Source organism: Pristiophorus japonicus, chromosome 13 (genome assembly GCF_044704955.1).
Source record: "Pristiophorus japonicus isolate sPriJap1 chromosome 13, sPriJap1.hap1, whole genome shotgun sequence".
Lineage (NCBI taxonomy): Eukaryota > Metazoa > Chordata > Chondrichthyes > Pristiophoridae > Pristiophorus > Pristiophorus japonicus.
In genome coordinates, this window is record NC_091989.1 from 53,312,365 (window position 1) to 53,335,923 (window position 23,559).

General features: G+C 48.5%; 1 long non-coding RNA gene across 1 annotated transcript in view; it reads left to right on the forward strand.

Moving 5' to 3' along the window:
* LOC139278570 (uncharacterized) overlaps nt 1–23,074 on the forward strand; it is a 320,976-nt gene extending 297,902 nt beyond the window's left edge. The window contains exon 4 of the long non-coding RNA XR_011596304.1: nt 22,700–23,074. This is a non-coding gene — a long non-coding RNA (uncharacterized lncRNA). The remainder of the gene's footprint in view (nt 1–22,699) is intronic.
* Nucleotides 23,075–23,559: the final 485 nt, after the last annotated feature.

A 23,559-nucleotide genomic window follows, 5' to 3' on the forward strand; every position in this document is an offset into this window, starting at 1 on the left:
CTTCCCTCTCTATTATTGTTTTAGTCATTCTTTGCTGGCTTTTAAAAGTTTCACAATCCTCTGGCCTCCCACTAGTCTTGGCCAATTTGTATGCCCTTGTTTTCAATTTGATACCATCCCTTATTTCCTTAGTTAACCATGGATGGTTAGCCCTTCTCTTATAGTCTTTCCTTCTCATTGGAATGTATTTTTGTTGCGAGTTATGAAATCTCTCCTTAAATGTCTGCCACTGCTCATCAACCGTCCCACACTTTAATCTATTTTCCCAGTCCACTTTAGCCAACTCTGCCTTCAGACCAGGAAACGTAACTCTTTGCTTCTATATTCTATTCCTCTGTTTATAAACTGAAGTAACCTAGATACTTTTTAAACCACCTTATCAACTTGCCCTGCCACCTTTAAGCATTTGTGTATCTGGACACCAAGGTCGCTCTGCTCATCTAAACTTTTCAAAATCGTGCCATTTATACTATACTGTCTTTCCATATTAGTCCTCCCAATATGCATCACTTCTCACTTCTCCACATTGAATTGTATCAGACCATGCTTCTGACCGTTTCACCATCTTGTCTTATGTCATCCTGAAGTCTATAACTATCCTCATCAACATCTACTGCTTTGCCAAGTTATGTATCTCCTGCAAACTTTATTGTGCTGCTCCCTACAACCGAGTCTAGATCATTTATAAAAATTGAAAAGAGTAACGGACCCAAAACTGACCATTGTGGAATACCACCTCACAATCTGATAAACATCCTGTTATGTTTGTAAACTTTATAATAGTGTAAGACTTGCCACTATAGGGAGCACCTGTTGGAGACCCAAGATTGTCTGCCATGCTGATTCTTCACTCTGGAGTTAGATTAAAGAGATCAAGGTCACATCAGTTTGAGCTTACAGCACACAGTCTTGTAGAGTTATTCTGAACATAACAATTGGCGACGAGTAACAGATCGCGAACTTTCACGCAGTTATGGCTGCCTTTGGTATTCTTGAGAGATTTGTTGAGGGTGATGATTGGGAAGCCTTCATTGAACGTCTTGACCAGTGCTTCATGGCCAATGAGCTGGATACGGACAGTAACTCGGTCAAGCACAGAGCGATTCTCCACAATATATGGCCTCATCAAAAATCTGCTAGCACCGACGAAACCAACAGACAAGACATATGCACAGTTGTGTTCGCTGTTTCGGGAACACCTCAGCCGAAACAGGTCAGGTATCGCTTTTATACGCACCATCACTCTGAGGGCCAGGACGTGGCGAGCTATGTCGCTGACCTAAGGCGCCTTGCGGGACCGTGCGAATTTGCCGTATTTTGGAGAGAAATGTTGCGAGACTTTTTCGTGCTTGGAATTGGCCACGAGGTCATTCTTTGCAAACTGCTGTCTGCCGAATCCCAAGATCTGAGCAAGGCCATCACGATAGCCCAGGCTTTCATGTCCAAGAACGATAAAACTAAGCAGATATCTTTTCAACACCGAAGCTCACCGGCAAGTACTATGCATAAAATAATGCCTTCAGCAGGCAGAACTGTACATGGCAGGGCCTACACGCCTGCAGAGGCCGGAGTTAGGATGACTCATAGTCCGCCGTGGGGCGTGAATGCGAATCCATTAACACCATGTTGGCGCTGCGGGGTTAATCATAGAGCCCATCAATGTCGATTCAAGCACTACATGTGCAAAGGCTGCGGAACAATGGGGCACCTCCAGCGAATGTGCAAACGTGCTGCGACGCACCACGTGGCAGAGTCGGCAGAAGATGACCAATCCGGCGCGGATCACGCTGAAGGAGTAAGAGAGGCAACTCAACCCGAGGCTGAAGAGGAAGTGTATGGGGTACACACCTTCACCACCAAAAGCCCTCCGATAATGTTGAAAGTCAAATTAAATGGCATTCCAGTTTCCATGGAATTGGACACGGGGGCAAGTCAGTCAATTATGAGCCAGAAGGCTTTTGAGAAACTGTGGGTCAACGAGGCACAAAGGCCAAAACTAAGCCCAATTCATTCAAAGCTGTGCACTTACACCAAAGAGCTCATACCAGTCATTGGCAGTGCGGCAGTGAAGGTATCGTAAGATGGAGCTGTGCATGATTTATCACTATGGATTCTACCAGGCGATGGCCCAACGCTGTTTGGCGGAAGCTGGCTAGGAAAGATCCGATGGAACTGGGATGACATCAAAGCGCTGTCTTCGGTGGATGACACCTCATGCACTCAAGTGCTAACCAAATTTACGTCGCTATTTGAGCCAGGCATCGGCAACTTCACAGGCGCCAAAGTGCAGATCCATCCAGTCCCCACAGCCTGTTCATCACAAGGTCCGAGCAGTTCCATATATGATGCTGGAGAAAATCGAGATCGAACTGGACAGACTTCAACGAGAGGGAATTATATCGCCAGTCGAGTTCAACGAGTGGGCCAGTCCAATTGTTCCGAGGTTGAAAAGCGATGGCACGGTCAGAATCTGCGGAGAGTACAAAGTAACGATCAACCGAGTCTCGCTACAGGACCAGTACCCACTACCCAAAGCGGAGGACCTATTCGCAACGTTAGCAGGAGGGATGTCGTTCACCAAGCTGGATCTAACCTCTGCTTACATGACACAGGAGCTGGCTGAATCTTCGAAAAGATTGACATGCATCAACACGCAAAAAGGACTGTTAATATACCACAGATGCCCTCTTGGGATTCGTTCGGATGCTGCCATTTTCCAGAGGAACATGGAGAGTCTGCTGAAATCGGTTCCGTGCACCGTTGTGTTCCAAGACGACATCCTGATCACTGGTCGTAACACCACCGAACACTTGCACAACCTGGAAGAGGTTCTAAAGCGACTGGACAGAGTGGGACTCAGGCTGAAACGCTCCAAGTGTGTTTTCCTGGTGCCAGAGGTCGAATTTATGGGGAGAAAGATTGCGGCAGACAGCATCAGACCCACAGACTCTAAGACGGAGGCCATCAAGAATGTACCCAGACCACAGAATGTGACGGAGCTACGTTCGTTCCTGGGACTCCTCAACTACTTTAATAACTTTCTACCCGGGTTGAGCACTTTGCTGGAACCTTTGCATTTATTGCTACGTAAGGGTGACAACTGGGTTTGGGGTAAATCTCAAGAGACAGCCTTTGAGAAGGCTAGAAGCCTGCTATGTTCCAACAAGTTACTTGTATTGTATGACCCGTGTAAACGTTTAGTACTAGCTTGTGCTGCATCTTCACACGGGGTCAGTTGTGTGTTACAGCAAGCCAATGTGTTAGGCAAACTGCAACTGGTTGCATATGCATCCAGATGTTTATCTAAGGCTGAAAGAGCCTACAGTGTGGTTGAGAAAGAAGTATTAGCATGCGTATACGGGGTTAAGAAAATGCACCAAAACCTACTTGGAGTCTGGTTCGAGCTCGACACCGACCACAAACTGCTCACTTCGCTGTTTTCAGAATGCAAAGATATTAACACCAATGCTTCGTCCTGCGTCCAAAGATGAGCACTAACATTATCTGCGTATGACTATGTAATCCGCCACAGACCAGGCACTGAGAACTGTGCTGATACCCTCAGTCAGCTACCATTGCCCACCACCGGGGTGGAAATGGCGCAACCAGCAGACTTGCTTCTTGTAATGGATGCTTTTCAGAGCGAGGGGTCACCCGTCACGGCTCGCCAGATCAGGACCTGGACTAGCCAGGACCCTGTACTATCACTAGTAAAAAACTGTGTCCTTAATGGGAGCTGATCGACTGTTCCTGGGGAAATGCAAGATGAAATTAAGCCCCTTTACCGATGCAAGAATGAAATGTCCATCCAATCGGATTGTCTCCGATGGGGAATCGCGTGGTTTTGCCAAAAAAAGGCAGGGAAACGTTTATACGCGACCTAGGCATAGTCATGATGAAAGCTATCATCAGGTCACACGTTTGGTGGCCCGACTTTGACTCGGAATTGGAGTCATGCGTACACCAATGTTACACTTGCTCACAGTTGAGCAATGCACCAAGGGAGGCCCCACTGAGTCCGTGGTCATGGCCCTCCAAACTGTGGTCCAGGGTCCACGTAGATTTTGCTGGCTTCTTTCTAGGAAAGATGTTCCTAGTTTCAGTGGACGCTTACTCCAAATGGATCGAACATGTAATAATGTCATCATGTATGTCCACTGCCACCATTGAAAGTCTCTGGGCCATGTTCTCCACCCATGGTTTGCCCGACGTCCTTGTTAGTGACAATGGACCATGTTTCACCAACTCGGAATTCAACGAGTTCATGACCCGCAGTGGCATCAAACATGTCACGTCTGCCCTGTTTAAACCCGCATCCAACGGTCAAGCGGAACGTGCAGTCCAATCACGCAGAGCTTGATACGCGTGACAGACGGTTCCCTGCCGACGTGGTTATCTTGGGTTCTGCTCAGCTACCGGACGCGACCCCATTCGCTTACCGGGATTCCCTGGCAGAATTGTTAATGAAGAGAGCACTCAAAACCAGGCTCTCCTTAGTCCACCCAGATCGCAATGATCATGTAGAAACCCGGCATCACCGGCATAACATGTACCACGATCGCGCAACATTGAGGTTAATGACCCTGTATTTGTTCTTAATTACGGTCATGGTCCCAAATGGGTTGCTGGCACTGTTTTAGCCAAGGAGGCAAATAGAGTGTTTGTTGTCAAACTTCTTAACAGACAAACGTGCAGAAAGCATTTGGATCAGACCAAACTGCGATTCACTGACAACCAAGAACAGTTTGAAGAGGACATTACCATCATTGATCCACCAACACACACCCAACCAGCAATTGACCTCGCTGTCAATCACGAGGATGAACCCACCATGCCCGACAGTCCGATCAGATCAGCCAGGCTGCAGTGCAGCAATGATCCGACCAACTCACCCATGCCAGGACTTCAACTCAGGCGGTCAACCCGGGAACGAAGAGCCCCTGATAGCCTCAACTTGTAAATAACTTGTATCTAAGACTTTTGGGGAGGGGGGAGTGATGTTATGTATGTAAACTTTATAATAGTGTAAGACTTTCCATCAGGGGGAGCACTTGTTGGAGACCCAAAGGTCACCTGCACACCTCATGCAAGCAAGTATAAAAGGTTGTGTGCCATGCTGATTCTTCACTCTGGAGTTAGATTAAAGAGACCATGGTCACATCAATTTGAACTTACAGCACACAGTCTTGTGGAGTTATTCTGAACATAACACATCCATCACTACTACCCTTTGCTTCCTGTCACTGAACAAATTTTGTTTCCATACCACCAGTATTGTGTTCCTAACACAGATGAGACTGCACACAGGGAGGTTAAACAGTGACCTCAGTCTTTAATAAGACACTCCAGAGTGAGGAACAGGCCTTAGGGGCTGGCTTATATATGGTGCTCCCAAGGGATGCTGGGATCCCCTGGGACTTCAGGGGATGCGCTACCTGGTGGCGGAACATGGGAGTGCATGCTTTACAGATACACAACATCACTCACCCCCCAAAGTCAAAATGAAAACTATTTACAAGGTGAGGCGATCGGGAGCCTTTCTTTCCCTGGTGGACCGCCTCGGTACAAATGTCTGTTCTGGTGTGTTGGCTGTGCCCTCACTGGGCTGGCGTGTTGTTGGCCCTACAGGGCTGCTGGGTGAGCCTGGCCTTGCTGGGCTGTTGGGCGTGATGGGTTCGATTTCCTGGTCCGGCGTGGTGTCGTTGATCCTTTGGGTGTATGTCGTGGGCTCGAAAAAGGTGGTGTCTGCTGTGGGTTGTTCAGGGCAGTCTGTGAACCGCAGCCTCGTTTGGTCCAGGTGCTTTCTGCAAATTTGTCCATTGTCTAGTTTGACTACAAACACCCTACTCCATTCTTTAGCTATCACCGTGCCAGCGATCCACTTGGGACCATGTCCATAGTTCAGCACATGCACAGGGTCATTCAGATCAATTTCCCATGACACAGTGGCGCGACCATCGTTTACATTTTGTTGCTGCCACCTGCTCTCTACCTGATCATGCAGGTTGGGGTGAACCAGCGAGAGTCTGGTTTTAAGTGTCCTTTTCATGAGTAGCTCAGCCGAGGGCACCCCTGTGAGCGAGTGGGATCTCGTGCGGTAGCTGAGCAGTACTCGGGACAGGCGGGTTTGGAGTGAGCCTTCTGTGACTCGTTTAAGGCTCCGTTTGATTGTTTGTACTGTCCACTCTGCCTGCCCATTGGACACTGGTTTAAATGGGGCCGAGGTGACATGTTTGATCCCATTGCGGGTCATGAATTCTTTAAATTCGGCACTGACCAGTATGTCACGCAGGCCATGGGTGGCAAACATGGCCCTCAGGTTTTCAATGGTGGCGGTGGCGGTGCTTCCCGACATTATTTCACATTCAATCCATTTTGAAAAAGCATCCACCACCACCAGGAACATTTTACCGAGAAACGGGCCCGCATAGTCGACATGGATCCTCGACCATGGTCTGGAGGGCCAGGACCACAAACTTAGTGGTGCCTCTCTGGGCGCGTTGCTCAACTGAGCACACACGCTGCATTGCCGTACACAGGACTCTAAGTCAGAGTCGATACCGGGCCACCACATGTGGGATCTGACTATCGATTTCATCATTACTATACCCGGGTGTGTGCTGTGGAGATCCGAGATGAACGTCTCCCTGCCCTTTTTGGGTAGCACTACGCGGTTACCCCACAACAGACAGTCTGCCTGAATTGACAGCTCGTCCTTTTGCCGCTGGAATGGCTTGATTAGCTCTTGCATTTCAACGGGGATGCTGGCCCAGCTCCCATGCAGTGCACAGTTTTTTACTAGGGACAGCAGAGGATCTTGGCTGGTCCAAGTCTTATTCTGGCGGGCCGTGATAGGTGATTTATCATTTTCAAACGCTTCCATGACCATCAACAAGTCTGCGGGCTGTGCCACCATCAACAAGTTTGCAGGCTGCTCCATTTCCAGCCGACTGAGAGCATCCGCGCAGTTCTCGGTGCCTGGCTTGTGGCGGATGGTCTAGTTATATGCTGATAGCGTGAGTGCCCACCTTTGTATGCGGGCTGAGGCATTAGTATTTATCCCCTGGTTTTCAGCGAACAGGGATATGAGGGGCTTGTGATCGGTTTCCAGTTTGATGCCAAACAGGTACTGATGCATTTTCTTTACCCCGAACACACACGCGAATGCCTCTTTCTCAATCATGCTGTCGGCCCTCTCGGCCTCAGACAAGCTCCTGGAAGCTTAGGCGACAGGTTGCAATTTCCCCGCAACGTTAGCTTGTTGTAATACACACCCGACTCTGTACGACGGTGCATCACATGCTAGCACAAGTCTTTTACACGGGTTATACAATACAAGCAGCTTGTTGGAGCATAAAATGTTTCTGGCTTTCTCAAAAGCAATTACTTGGTTTTTTTCCCCATACCCAGTTCTCACCTTTACGCAATAACACATGTAGAGGCCCTAAGAGGATGCTTAACCACAGTAGGAAGTTACCAAAATAGTTGAGGAGTCCCGGGAATGACCGCAGCTCCATGACGTTCTGTGGCCTGGGCACGCTCCTGATAGCCTCTGTCTTGGCGTCAATGGGCTGAATGCCATCCGCCGCGATCTTTCTCCTCAAAAACTCCACTTCTGTTGCCATGAAGATGCATTTCGACCTCTTCAGCCGCAGCCCTACACGATCCAGGTTTTGTAGGTGCTTGACGGTGTCCCGACCCGTGACCAATATGTCGTCCTAAAAAACCACCGTGCGTGGTGCCGACTTGAGTAGGCTCTCCATGTTTCTCAGGAAGATCGCTGCAGCTGACCGAATTCCAAATGGGCATCTGTTGTAGATGAACAGCCCCTTGAGCGTGTTGATGCAGGTGAGGCCCTTCGAAGACCCCTCCAGCTCCTGCGTCATGTAGCCGAAGTCAGGGTCGAGCTTGGTAAATGTCTTGCCTCCTGCAAGTGTCACAAATAGGTCGTCTGCTTTAGGTAGCGGGTATTGGTCCTGTAGCGAGAAACGATTAATAGTTACTTTATAATCGCCGCAAATCCTGACCGTGCCATCACTTTTCAGTACTGGAACAATCGGGGTGGCCCATTCACTGAATTCCACTGGGGAGATGATGCCCTCGCGTTGCAGCCTGTCCAGCTCGATTTCCACTCTCTCCCTCATCATGTGAGGTACCGCTCGCGCCTTGTGGTGAATGGGTTGTGCCTCTGGGACCAAGTGGATCCGCACCTTCGCCCTGGAAATGTTTCCAATGCCTGGCTCAAAAAGGGAAGGAAATATGTTAAGAACCAGGGTACATGAGGTCTCATCGACATGTGATAGCGCTTGAATGTCATCCCAGTTCCAGCGGATTTTGCCAGCCAGCTCCTTCCAAACTGTGTGGGGCCATCGCCCGGGACAATCCAGAGTGGCAGTTCGTGCACCGTGCCCTCGTAGGTGACCTTGACCATGGTGCTGCCCAGGACGGTGATAAGCTCTTTGGTGTACGTTCTCAGTTTCGTGTGGATGGGGCTCAGGGCTGGTCTGAGTGCCTTGTTGCACCACAGTCTCTCAAACATGTTTTTACTCATGATGGATTGGCTAGCATCAGTGTCCAGTTCCATGGCTACATGTAGGCCATTCAATTTTACGTTTAGCATTATAGGTGGACATTTCATCAAAAATGTGTGCACCCCGTGTACTTCAGCATCTGCCTCCTCTCTCTGAGGCTCGAAATTGCTTTGATCCACCATGGACCGATCTTCCCCTGCCACGAGGTGGTTAGCAGGTTTTGCAGAGCTTGCAGGTGTGAATTGCCTTGCATTCACCCTTTGTTGCGGACTCTGAGACATCTGGGCCACCTGAGGCCTGTGGCAGTTGCAGACTCGTGGTTTCTGCCCTGTACATTTCTGCTCGCAAACACAGTTCCAGTTAATTTATGAACATTGCTAGCACTTGTGTGCTGAGAGATTTGTTTAGTGTTATCACTGGTGGACATAAACGCCTGTGCTATCGCAATGGCCTTACTGAGGGTCGTTGTCTGTACAGTCAAAGATTTTCGTAGGATGGTCTCGTGGCCAATGCCCAGTACAAAAAAGTCTCTGAGCATTTGCTCCAGGTATCCATCAAACTATATTGTCCTGCAAGTCGCCTTAGCTTGGCGACGTAGCTCGTGTCCTTCAGATCGCAAGGCACGTGTAGAACCGATACCTCGCCATCAGCACGCTCTCCATCTGCTTAATAAACCTCCTGTGTGGCACTTTGTCGAATGCCTTCCATAAGTCCATATATACATATACTGCACCATCTTGATCAACCTTCTCTGTTACCTCATCAAAGAATTTAATCAAGTTACTCAGACATGATTTGCCTTTAACAAAACCATGAAAACTCTCCTTGATTAACCTATATTTTTCCAAATGAAAGTTTATTTTGTCACTGATAATATTTTGCAATATCTTCCCCTGACTGTCCTGTAGCTTCCTGGTTTATTCCTCTCTCCTTTCTTAAATAGTGGTATAATATTAGCAAACCTCCAGTTCTCCGGCACTACTCTGGTATCCAATGAGACTTGAAAGATTGTGACCAATGCTCTTCTATTTCTACCTTTGCTTCTTTTAGCAAGCTAGGATTTATTCCATCTCGACGAGTTGACTTACCAACTTTCAGTAATGCTAATCTTTTTAGTATGTCTTTTCTATCTGTTCATAACTGCCCTTTCCTCTTTTAGTATAACCTTCACATTATCCGCTTCCTTTGTGAAGACAGATGCAAAGTATTCATTTAATACTGTAGCTATGTGCTCTCCCTCTATAAGATTTCCCTTTGGCTCCTTAATAGGCCCAACTTTTTTCCCTAGCTAACCATTGGGGCTTAAAATTGGATATGGCCAGAAAACAGGCAGTGACATGGCCCAACAATATTAGGCTGCGCATGGTCAAAAAGGTCTAGATATCATAGAATCATAGAATGGTTACAGCATGGAAGAAGGTCATTCAGCCCATCGAGCCCGAGCCGGCTCTCTGCAAGAGCACCTCAGCTAGTCCCACTCCCCCGCCCTTTCCTTGTAGCTCTGCAAATTATTTTCTTTCAGGTACTTATCCAACTCCCTTTTGAAAGCCGTGATTGAGTCTGCCTCCACCACCCTTTCAGGCAGTGCATTCCAGATCTTAACCACTCACTGAGTAAAAAAGATTTTTCTTATGTCGCCTTTGGTTCTTTTGTCAATCACCTTAAATCTATGTTCCCTGGATTTCAACCCTTCTGCCAACAGAACAGTTTCTCTCTATCTACTCTGTCCAGACCCCTCATGATTTTGAACGCCTCTATCAATTCTCATCTCAATCTTCGTTGCTCTAAGGAGAACAACACCAGCTTCTCCAGTCTATCCACGTTGAAGTCCCGCATCACTGGAATCATTTTTGTAAATCTTTTCTGCACCCTCTCTAAGGCCTTCACATCCTCCCTTAACTGCGGTACCCAGAATTGGACACAATACTCCAGTTGAGGCCGAACCAATATTTTATACAGGTTCATCATAATTCGTGCTCAGTCCTCATTAACATTATTATGCTACTGATCTCAGCGCTAAAACTGCCGCTCATTGGCTTACCGCTCAACAGCTCGACCAATATCGGGTCCAGGCTAATTCCCAGTCATGTGTGGCACAGGCTTTATTCAGTACGTAAAGGGGAGGTATATTGATGCTACAGCATTTCATTGTCATTCCAAATCAAACTTCATCTGGAAGCAGACGGCAGTGGAAACAGACGGCTGAGCCTCAACACAGGTAGAGAGCATGCAGATTCACAGATGCCGCTCTAGAGGCACAGGTGGTGGCCATGGAAAGGAGACAGGCTGTCCTTTTCCCGCAGAATGGCAGGAATCCCTCACCCCATACACCTAGAAGGCTGTGGCGGGAGATAGCTGCCTATGTGATGGCCAGCACTGTAGTTCCCCCAGGTCGGTGATCCAGTGCTGAAAAAAGTTTAATGATCTGACATGGCTGGTCAAGGTGAGTGAAGGCTACATCAAATGTCATGTCCCACCATCTGAACCATAAGCATCACACAATGTTGAATGCACCACACCCCCAGCACTCACTTACCAACAATCTCTACCTATCATACCCACATCTCATAATCACAGCTTGACTTCACCTTCACAACCTTACTACTGCTGCAACACTCACATCTCACACCTTGCACACACAGACAGCTATTCAACTATGGCAGGCACATCACCCAAACATGTTGCACCACACTCATTGGCACACTTCCCTTTCTCCTGCAGGTCGAGGTGGTGCATAATCGCTGGGAGCAGCAGCAGACAGGCAGGGGAAAAGCTCCCATGCAAGACCTCACCCAACTGGAGGAGCCAGTGCTGGAAATCATTGGGTGGGCAAGTCATTGAGGCCGTGGCAACCGGCAAGGTTGAAGCCTTTGTGCGCAACAACAGTATATTCATTCCTAAACTTTCTCACATCTCACTTCCCCCTCATCCAACAATCTCTTCTCACTCTCAAGCTGATGATGCTGCATGCATGGATATCTCGTTTCCCACCTCCGCCTCCCCTCACCATAATCTGACTCTTGTGTCTTTCTGCTTTTAGATAATCAAGGCCAAGCACCAGCCTAACCTGTCCCCGAGGTGATGGTGGAGAAGAATAATAATAAGAAAATACAGCATCACTGCATCTGTCACTTGCAGACACCAGCTCAGATACTGGCACTACATGTAATTTAGAGGCTAGTATAGAAGTGGGCTCTGCACAGGGTGAGGCACCGGGCATGAGTGGCTGTAGCAAGGCCAGGGGGGAAGGGTAGCTCAGGGGCCAGCTTCCTAGAGGGCGAATTTACAGTGAGCTCTGCTGCATAGGACTCAGATGAGGAGCTCGATGCGGCAGCTTTCAGAAGAAGGGTGATGGGCATGCACACCGAATTGCTCGGTGCAATTGCAAGCCTGCCAGAGAGCCTTTGGAAATGCCACAGAGCATAGAGGAATCCGCCTCGAACATTGCACGAGGCTTTGCATGGAGCTTGGAGCCCAGGAATTCCATGCTGGAAATGATGGACAACTCCCGGAGAGACCGTGTCGACCTAGACATGATGCTACAAGTGATGGGCGATGTCACGGCTGCCATTGCAGCAGAGGTGGAAGTGACCCAACGTCTTAGTGCTGCGGCGAAAGTGCAGACCGCTGACCTGCAGTCTCAGCTTGCTGCCACCCAAGCTCGGACTGCTGCCATTGTGGCTGTGTCTACCACTGTCGACCAGGGTTTGCAGGGTATCGCAGTAGCCCAGCAATCTGTGCTCCAACAGATTGCTGAGACGGCGCCCTGTGGGAGTGGCAGTGGGTCAAAGGAGCAGGGCCCTGGTGTCCTCTCTCAGAATGTCAGCATTCCTTCTCCCACTACTGTCACTCCGCCATTGCCTGTCAGCCAGCCAGCCCAAACTGCTGCTGTCCATGCTGAGGTGGTGAAGTCTACAGCCAGGCCTTCTCGGCCCAGATCTGCTTGAGGTCGCCTGCAAGGCCATCTGACGTCTCCCCCATGGAAACTCAGCAGCCTTCCACCAGCCATGCTGCAGCCACTGGGGGAGCACTGCATAGGAAAGGGCACCCGAACTACAGGCACTAAGGGATTGCACAAGGATGATTAGTTGATATCGTATGTGTAAATTGATTGTTGAGAAATGTATTAATTTCGTTTGGAATCTTTTGTGGTATCTCTCATTTCAGCTTTGTGCCCAGGAGGACACAGCGATATTCTGTGACAGAGGGGTGGTATGATGGGGATGTGGTGAGCCACGGGGACTTGGGGTTTCATTCATTGGAATCGGAGACTGATGAGGCGTTCACGGACAGCCTGTCTGGAAGGGGAATTGGTTGCCTGCCTCTTCCCTTGCTCATCATCCGCTTACTCTTCCTCTTGCTCATTTTCCTCTTCCTCCTTCCTCATCCTCCTTCTGAGGTGGCCCCACAATCCCTGGTGGCAAGTAATCCGCCCTCATGATGACCAAGTTGTGAAGTTTGCAGTCGACCACCATGAAATATGACGCCCACTCCGCCGAGTACTGGAGGGCTCCCCCGAGCGGCCAAGCCAGTGGAACTGTTGCTTCAGTAGCCGATAGTCTGCTCGATGATGTTCCTAGTGGAAGTATAGCTCTCATGATATGAATGCTGGGCACGAGTGTTGGGATTGCGGAGGGGCGTCATAAGCCAGGTACAGGACGGATAGCCCTTGTCTCCGAGCAGCTACCCTCGAGTTTCATGTGGTGGCAGGAAAATTTATGGCACACCGACTGACGCAGAATGAAGGCATGATAGCGAGCATCAGGAATCGCTGGGTGTAGTTGCTCAATAACTGCATATTAAATGAGTGGTAGCCTTTGCAGTTACAGAGGTTCTCAGGATTATTATGCGGCATCCGCAAAGCCATGTGTCGATGGTGCCCTGCACCATGGGGAACCCCGCTATCCTGGCAAAGCCACATGCACGCTCGTCCTGCTTCTCTCTGTTCATAGAGAAGACAACGTTGTACCTTTTCCTGGTGTAGAGAGCCTCAGTGACCTCCCAGATGCAGCAATGGGCTGCAGACTGCGAGATGTTAGCTATGTCTCCTGTTGCAGACTGGAAGGATCCGCTGGCGAAGAACTTGAGGGCCACGGTGACCTTGACTGCCACTGGAAGAGCCCTAATCGCTCTGCTCTGAGTCTGCAGGTCTGGTTGCAGGAGGTGGCAGAATTCTGTGCCCACCTCCCTAGTGAAGCGGAGTCTCCTAATACACTGCTCCTGGCTTAAGTGGATATAAGAGACGTGTTGGAAACCCTAGGTGGGTAAGGCCTCCTGTTGAGAGCCCTCCAATTCCTTTTTGAAAGCCACAATGGAATCTTTTCTTATAACTTCTCTTCTCCTTCATATTAACTTTTTCAATTCTCTCTTGTACTTTTCATATGGGCTAGACTTTCCACTTTTGCGCAGATCACCCAAAAATGGGCGTTACTTCCAACATGGGCGGTAAATATAGGTTTTGAGATCGCCGGATTATCGCCTTGAACTGCACTCAGTAAAACCAGGCGTACAGGTGATCTAACAGGCGGTCCTTAATGGGATCACCTGTTAAGTCAAAACCAAGTTAAGTTTTTAAAATATACTTGGCCCGATAGTAATGTGGCCCAAGGCTGAATATCGGGTGCACCTGGGGCCTTACTATTCAGTGAATTTCTAGGCCTGTGTCTTTTCCTTGAAATTCCGACCACTGTGTGCACTGACATGAATCAAACTGATTCTTGGAAATTTAAACTGATTTCTCCCTTTACAAGAGTTTCAAACTGAAACAAAAAGAGAAAATGTTGTAAAAGCTCAGCAGGTCAGACAGAATCTGTGGAAAGAACTGTTAAAAAGGCTATGGGATCCTGGGCTTCATAGATAGAGGTATAGAGTACAAAAGTGTGGAAATGATGATGAACCTATATAAAACTGGTTCGGCCGCAACTGGAGTACTGTGTCCAATTTTGGGCACCACACTTTAGAAAGGATGTGAGGGCCTTAGAGAAGGTGCAGAAACGATTTACGAGAATGATTCCAGGAATGAAGAACTTCAGTTACGCTGATAGACTGGAGAAGCTGGGGTTGTTCTCCATGGAGAAGAGAAGATTGATAGAAGATTTGATAGAGGTGTTCAAAATCATGAGGGGTCTAGACAAATTAGATAGAGAGAAACTCTTCCCATTGGCAGAAGGGTCGAGAACCAGAGGACATAGATTTAAGGTGATTGGCAAAAGAACCAAAGGCGACATTAGAACAAACTTTTGTACTCAGCGAGTGGTTAAGATCTGGAATGCACTGCCTGAAAGGGTGACGGAGGCAGACTCAATCTTATCTTTCAAAAGGAAGTTGGATAAGTATCTAAAGGAAACAAATTTGCAGGGTTACAGGGAAAGGGCAGGGGAGTAGGACAAGCTGAGAGTCGGCACGGACTCAATGGGCCGAATGGCCTTCCGTGCTATAACCATTCTGAGTCTATGATTCTAACTGGAGGATATTAGAGATGAGCAGTAATATCCAGCAGTTCCAATGAAGAGTTTTGAACAGGTGCAGTTTCATGGATGGGAGAGCAGTAAGAAGAGTAATTAAGAGTAGACATGACAAAGGCATGTATAAGGGTTTCAGCGATGGAAGGGCTGAGATAAGGGTGAAGACAGACAATGCTACGGGTAATTAAAATAAGGAAATGGCAATCTTGTTGAATTGTCTTTTTGTGTCAATCTTCACAGTAGAGGAAATGGATAATATACCTGACATTCCAGGGAAACGAATAATGAATCAAGGACTGGAACTCACTGAAATTAACATAAGCAAGAAAACAGTATTAGAGAAAATAATGGCACTAAAGACTGACAAATCCCCAGGATGGTTTCCACCCCAGGGTTTTAAAGGAAGTAGGTGAGGAAATTACAGATGCTTTAGCCATTATCTTCCAAAGCTCTCTCGATTGAGAAATTCTCCCTTGAGATTAAAAATTGCAAATGTAACACCATTATTTAAGAAAGGTATGAGGAATTTATAGACCTGTTAGTCCAACATCTGTTTTGAGGTGTTATTGGATTCTATAATTAAGGACAGAGTAACTGAGCAGTTAGTGGAATTTAAGCTGATTAGAGAGAGCCAACATGGATTTGTAAAGGGTAGGTCATGTCGAACAAACCTAACTGAATTTTTTGAGAAGTAGTAGATAGGGGAATAAATGTCTATCGATTTAGTTTATATGGACTTCCAGAAGGCATTTGGTAAGGTTCCACATAAGAAACTGTTAGCTAAACTTAAAGCTCATGGAATTGAAAGCAAATTATTGACCTGGTTAGGAGATTGGTCAGGCAATGGAAGACAATGGGTCCGAAATACAGTGCTGCTGGAAAGCTGGTTCTCCCCCCACCTTTTTGGAGCCATTGGTGCCGAAATTTTGAGTGGCTGGGCCACCCTGTATTCAGCTCCAAAAGTGAGCAAATGGATTCCAGCACTAATGAATCCTTCCAAAATGGATTTTCAGCAGTGTGGCTGTCTTAATTTGAGCATCACCACCACTGAGAAATTCAGTATGCAGGTGAAGGTTTCTAAAGGCCAGGGTTTGCAGCAAGGCCCTGAGGGGGGAAAGGAGTTTAGAAAGATGGCTGGTGTAAGAGGTGCAAAGAGAGCCAACAGGTTCACTGATATGGGGCTGGAGACATTGATAGATGGTGTGAAGGAAGGACAGAAGAAGAATACTGTTTCCTGATGTGGGGAGACCTGGCAGACAGGCAGTACATAATGCATGGAGGTTGATTGCAGGGGAGATGTCAGGCACCTCCATATATGTGAGGATGCACCATTCTAGTGCTGGCCAGTCTGCACCAGACCTTTCTAGGTGATGGGTCGACGCCTCCTAGCTCTGGGTCAACGGGAATCCTCCTGCGCCTCCTCCTCCTCCTGTGCTACTGCTGGCTCGACCTCCAGCGGCTGTCCCCTTATGATGGCCAGGTTGTGCAGCATGCAGCAGACCATGACGATTATGGAGACCTGTTAAGGAGAGTACTGCAAGGTGCCACCAGAGCGGTCCAGGCACCGGAACTTCTACTTAAGGATGTCTATGCACTGCTCGCTGATGCACTTGGTGGCACAATGAGCGTCATTGTATGCATGCTCTGGCGCTGTCCTGGGGTTCCGCAGAGGAGTGAGCAGCCAAGTGGGCAAGGGATATCCCTTGTCCCCAAGCAGCCAACCTCAATCCTGATTCGGGCCAGTGAAGACGGCGGGCACACTGGTCTGGCACAGAATGAACAAATCATGGTTGCTGCCTCCCTTGCCCGCTGCCTGACTGCACGGTGCTAACGACGTCGCCTTCTCCTGCGTGCCGCCCTGCTTCTGAGCAGCTGTACCAGGTGTCGTCCTCCCAACACTCGTCCCATCCTCAGGGTGAACCCTGCCAAGCAGGTCTCTGCAACTTACAGGGCTCTACTAAAGAGTCAAACCTGAAAGTTGTACAAAAGTACAAGGGTATGTGCGAACCTCTGAGCAGCATATGGCTCGGGGAGGGAAAAGTAGACGACTGCGGCGGCCGATTGATTTTTTCGATCGACCGTCCAAACTCCGCGGTAGCCGTCCCTTCGGGGATGGAGAATTTCGGGCCTGTGGTGTAAAGATAGAGCTGGGTGTCTTCACCTGTTTTGTTGAGCGTTGGAAGATGTAAAAATTCTAATAAATCACAGCTGCGCTAGCATGTATCTGGGTGATATGAGAACACGTGTCTGCTCCCTGACTCTCCTGTATCCCCCAGTGCCCAGTGCCCAGTGCCCAGTGCCCACTGCACTACTGCCATCAGTTCAGTGTCATTAAGTACTCAGGGTTAGAAATTCGGTATCACCCATTTTGAGGCTGTAAGCCCGGCTGGTCGGTAAGTGTAGCGCCTTGTGAAAGTTAACGCCGTCTACCATGAAATTGGGTATCAGCGCCCCCAAAGGAAAATGGATCGGTAAATCAGTCGTTGCACAATTCTCTTAGGGCGGTGAAGCTGGAAATCGTTGCGATAAATTCTCAGAGTGAATGCAGATGAGACAGTGCTTGTTAGACATTCCGGCGACAGCCGCTTCTTAAAGGGGAGGTAAGATTAAAGCGCAGGCGCAGTTTCACCATTGCAATCTGGTCAGAGCGGCAACATGGAAGAGGTTGGAGCTCGGCAGCGTGCCCACCAATTTTCCAACGCGGCCCTGGAGGCATTATTAGAGGCTGTGGAGAGGCAATGGGAAGTCATGCAACTTGTGGAGGGTAGTGACACAACATATGTCAGCAAGAAGCACGTGCCCAGAACTAAGACACAATGTCGCAAGAAGTTCAACGACCTCACTCAGTTTATCAGGGTGAGCACCCTTCCTATTAACCTTACGATGGCATAATGTGAACCTCAGTGACTCACACTGTTATTATGTATGTAAACTTTACTAGTGTGTAAGACTTGCCACCAGGGGGCGCACCTGTTGGAGACCTAAGGGTCACCTGCACACCCCGGGCAAGCAGGTATAAAAGGCAGTCTACCATGCTGCTTCCTCACTCTGGAGTTCCATTAAAGAGACCAAGGTCACAACAGTTTGAGCTTACGGTATCCAGTCTTGTGGAGTTATTCTGAACGTAACAATTCGCGACGAGTAACAGATCACGAACTTTCACGTGGTTATGGCTGCTGTTGGTATTCTTGAGAGATTTGTTGAGGGTGATGATTGGAAAGCCTTCGTTGAGCGTCTGGACCAGTACTTTGTGGCCAACGAGCTGGATAAGGAAGATACTGCGATCAAGCGCAGGGCGATTCTCCTCACCGTTTGTGGGTCCACGATATATGGCCTCATCAAAAATCTGCTAGCACTGACGAAACCAACGGACAAGACATATGCAGAGCTTTGCACGCTGGTTCGAGAACACCTCAAGCCGAAGGAGAGCATCTTAATGGCTAGGTATCGCTTTTATACGCACCATTGCTCTGAGGGTCAGGACGTGGTGAGCTATGTCGCTGACCTAAGACGCCTTGCGGGACCGTGCGTATTTGCTGGGTTTTTGGGGGAAGTGTTGCGGGACTTTTTCTTGCTTGGAATCAGCCACGAGATCACTCTTTGCAAACTGCTGTCTGCCGAATTCCTCGAGCTGAGCAAGGCCATCACGATAGCCCAGGCTTTCATGTCCACGAACGATAACACTAAATAGATATCATTGCAGCATCCAAGCTCCGGCAAGTACTGTGCATAAAATAATGCCTTCAGCAGGCAGAACTGTATATGGCAGGGCCTACATGCCTGCAGAAGCCAGACCTAGGATGACTCAGAGTCCACTGTGGGGCGTGAATGCGAATCAATTTACACCATGTTGGCGCTGCGAGGGTAATCATCAGGCCCATCAATGTCGATTCAAGCACTACGTGTGCAAGGGCTGTGGAACAATGGGGCACCTCCAATGAATGTGCAGACGTACTGCGACTCACCACGTGGCAGAGTCGGCAGAAGATGACCGATCCGGCGCGGATCACGGTGAACGAATAAGAGCGGCAACTCAACCCAAGGTTGAAGAGGAAGTGTATGGGGTACACACCTTCACCACCAAAAGCCCTCCGATAATGTTGAAAATCAAATTAAACGGCGTTCCAGTTTCCATGGAATAGGACACGGGGGTGAGTCAGTCAATTATGAGCCAGAAGGCTTTTGAGAAACTGGGGCAACAAGGCACAAAGGCCAAAACTAATTCCGATCCACACCAAGCTGCGCACTTACACCAAAGAGCTTATACCAGTCATTGGCAGTGCCGCAGTGAAGATATCGTACGATGGAACTGTGCATGATTTATCATTATGGATTGTACCAGGCGATGGCCCAATGCTGTTCGGCAGAAGCTGGCTACCAAAAGATCCGATGGAACTGGGACGACATCAAAGCACTGTCTTCGGTGGATGACGCCTCATGCGCCCAAGTGCTAAACAAATTCCCGTCGTTATTTGAGCCAGGCATCGGCAACTTCACAGGCGCCAAAGTGCAGATCCATCTAGTCCCTGATGCACGACCCGTTCATCACAAGGCCCAAGCGGTTCCATATATGATGTGAGAGAAAGTTGAGATCGAGCTGGACAGACTTCAAAGAGAGAGAATCATATCACCAGTCGAGTTCAATGAGTGAGCTAGTCCAATTGTTCTGGTGTTGAAAAGCGATGGGACAGTCAGAATCTGCGGGGACTACAAGGTAACGATCAACTGAGTCTCGTTACAGGACCAGTACCCACTACCCAAAGCAGATGACCTGTTTGCAACGCTAGCAGGGAGGAAGTCGTTCACCAAGCTGGATGTAACCTCTGCTTACATGACACAGGAGCTGGCTGAACCGTTGAAAAAATTGACGTGCATCAACGCACAAAGGACTGTTCATATACCACAGATGCCCTTTTGGGATTCGCTCGGTTGCGGCCATCTTCCAGAGGAACATGGAGAGTCTGCTGAAATCAGTTCTGCGCACTGTGGTGTTTCAAGACGACATCCTGATCACTGGTCGCAACACCACCGAACACTTGGACAACCTAGAAGAGGTTCTAAAGCGACTGGACAGAGTGGGACTCAGGGGCTGAAATGCTCTAAGCATGTTTTCCTGGCTCCAGAGGTTGAATTTTTGGGGAGAAAGATTGCGGCGGATGGCATCAGACCCACGGACTCCAAGACGGAGGCCATCAAGAATGCACCCAGACTACAGAATGTGACGAAGCTGCGTAAGTTCCTGGTAACTTTTTGGTAACTTTCTACCGGGGTTGAGCACTTTGCTGGAACGTTTGCATTTATTGCTACGCAAGGGTGACGACTGGGTTTGGGGTAAATCTCAAGAGAAAGCCTTTAATAAGGCCAGAAACCTGCTATGTTGCATATGTGTCCAGAAGTTTATCTAAGGCTGAAAGAGCCTACAATATGGTTAAGAAAGAAGCATTAGCATGCGTATACGAAAATGCACCTATACCTATTTGGATTCCGGTTCGAGCTCGAAACTGACCACAAACCGCTCATTTCGCTGTTCTCAGAAAGCAAAGGTATTAACACCAATGCTTTGTACCGCATCCAAAGATGGGCACTAACATTATCTACGTATGACTATGTAATCCGCCACGGACCAGGCACTGAGAACAGTGCCGTTGCCCTCAGCCAGCTACCATTGCCCACCACCACGGTGGAAATGGCACAGCTCGCAGACTTGCTTCTTGTAATGGATGTTTTAGAGAGCGAAGGGTCACCCGTCACGGTTCACCAGATCAGGACCTGGACTAGCCAGGACCCTGTGCTATCAATAGTAAAAAGCTGCGTCCTTAATGGGAGCTGGTCGGCTGTTCTTGGGGAATTGCAAGATGAAATTAAACCGTTTTACCGACGCAAGGTTGAAATGTCCATCCATTCGGATTGTGTCCTCTGTGGGAATCACGTGGTTTTGCCAAAAAAAGGCAGGGAAATGTTTATACGCGACCTACACAGTACCCACCCAGGCATAGTCATGATGAAGGCTATCGCTAGGTCACACATTTGGTGGACCGGTATTGACTTGGAATTGGAGTCATGCGTACACCAATGTAACACTTGCTCACAGTTGAGCAATGCACCAAGGGAGGCCCCACTGAGTCTATGGTTATGGCCCTCCAAACTGTGGTCCAGGGTCCATGTAGATTTCGCTGGCCCTTTTCTAGGAAAGATGTTCCTAGTAGCAGTGGACGCTTACTCTAAATGGATTGAATGTACAATAATGTCATCATGTATATCCACTGCCACCATTGAAAGCCTCCGGGCCATGTTCTCCACCCATGGTTTGCCCGACATCCTTGTTAGTGACAATGGACCATGTTTCACCAGCTCGGAATTCAACGAGTTCATGACCTGCAATGGCATCAAGAATGTCAGGACTGCCCCGTTTAAGCCTGCATCCAACGGTCAAGCGGAACGGGCAGTCCAAACTATCAAGCAGAGTTTGAAATGCGTGACGGACGATTCCCTGCAGACCTGGTTATCTCGGGTTCTGCTCAGCTACCGGACGCAACCCCACTCACTTACTGGTGTTCCCTCTGCAGAATTGTTAATGAAGTGAGCACTCAAACCAGGCTCTCCTTAGTCCACCCGGATCTGAATGATCATATAGAAACCCGGCGTCACCGGCATAACATGTACCACGATCACGCGATTCTATCGCATGACATTGAGCTTAATGACCCTGTGTTTATTCTTAATTATGATCATGGTCCCAAATGGGTTGCTGGCACGGTGTTAGCCAAGGAGGGAATAGAGTGTTTGTTGTCAAAATTTTGAATGGACAAATGTGCAGAAAACATTTGGATCAGATCAAACTGCGATTCACTGACAACCAAGAACAGTTTGAAGAGGACATTACCATCATTGATCCACCAACACACACCCAAGCAGCAACTGACCTCACGGTCAACCACGAGGATGAACCCACCATGCCCGACAGTCTGATCAGACCAGCCAGGCTGCAGTGCAGCAATGATCCCACCAGCTCACCCATATCAATTCAGCCATTCAGGCGATCAACCCGGGAATGTAGAGCCCCTGATAGCCTCAACTTGTAAATAACTTGTATCTAAGACTTTGCGGGGGGGAGTGATGTTATGTATGTAAACTTTACTAGTGTGTAAGATTTGCCACCAGGGGGTGCACCTTTTGGAGACCCAAGGGTCACCTGCATACCCCGAGCAAGCAGGTATAAAAGGCAGTCTACCATGCTGCTTCCTCACTCTGGAGTTACATTAGAGAAACCAAGGTCACAACAGTTTGAGCTTACAGTATACAGTCTTGTGGAGTTATTCTGAACATAACACACACAATGTACAGTCTGTGCAGTACCTGCTCCTTCACTATGTGTACCAGCCCATGGTCATCGTTGCTGAAGAGAGCTGCAAATTTCCTCCTCAGTTCAGCAGCCATACCCTGGGCCTCGATGCGCAGCTCTCCTTCTTGGTCCTTATCAGCCCCACCCCTCCTCTTACTACCTTTTCACTCTTTATATGCGTTTGCCCTTAATCTTAGCTGGTAGCAACCTAATCCCATCGTTCACACAGCCACTCTGCGCAGCAACTGAGAGTCAGATGGACATCTGCACACTTCCGTACAGTAGCAGCTATTCAACTCTGCAAGGTACATGTGGCAGATGATTAGCTGCACATTTACTCGCACCTTTTTCTGTTATTGCAGGCAAAACTCGCTCACAACAAGCGACAACAAATACGGACCGGAGGAAAGGAGCCTGACCTCCACGTCTTCACAGAGTTGGAAGAGCGAGTGTCTGCACAAGTGGGTGCACAAGTGGGTGCGGTAGCAGTCGGGGAAGCCGAGCCCCCTGGTGATTGTGACAGTAAGTCCTAATAAGGACTTTTCTGACCATGGCCAGATGTCTACATCTTGTAAATTTTCATTGGTGATGTTTGACATCTGTTATTCGTGGCAGGGTCTTAGCATAATATGTTTCATGGGAGATGGTCTTGCATTTCAGATGGGAGGGGTCATTTGTATATATATTCATGAAGTTGCTTGTGTGTTACACATTTGTTACATTCTTTATTAATTGTTGGTGAAGGGTTATTGGTGTGTTCCTTGAGGGCACACCTTTGTTAGAGATAATAAAATGTTGATTTGACTGTTTGCAATGCTATCTTGTATATTAATGGAGAATTTCAGGAAGCTGTGCCATGAACCTAGCACATAGTGATGTGACTATCAGGCCCAGTCGTCATCTGGTCATTGATTCATCAGAATCGATGCAGGATAAGGCGTTGATGTGCAGCCCTTGCAACAGCAGCATTGGCACGGTGCCTCCTCTGTGGCTGCTGATCCTCCTCTTCATCTGCCTCGCTATGCTGTGCATTGTCATGCTCCTTTGCCTCTTCCTCCTGAGGTGGAGCTTCAATCCTCAGTGACAATGCCTGGGCCAAGTTGTGCAGCATGCAGCAGACCACAATGAAGAGCGAGACTCGATGAGGGGAGTGCTGAAGGCTGCCTCCAGAGTGGCCACGGCATCGGAAACGCTGCTTTAGTACCCCGATAGTCTGCTCTAT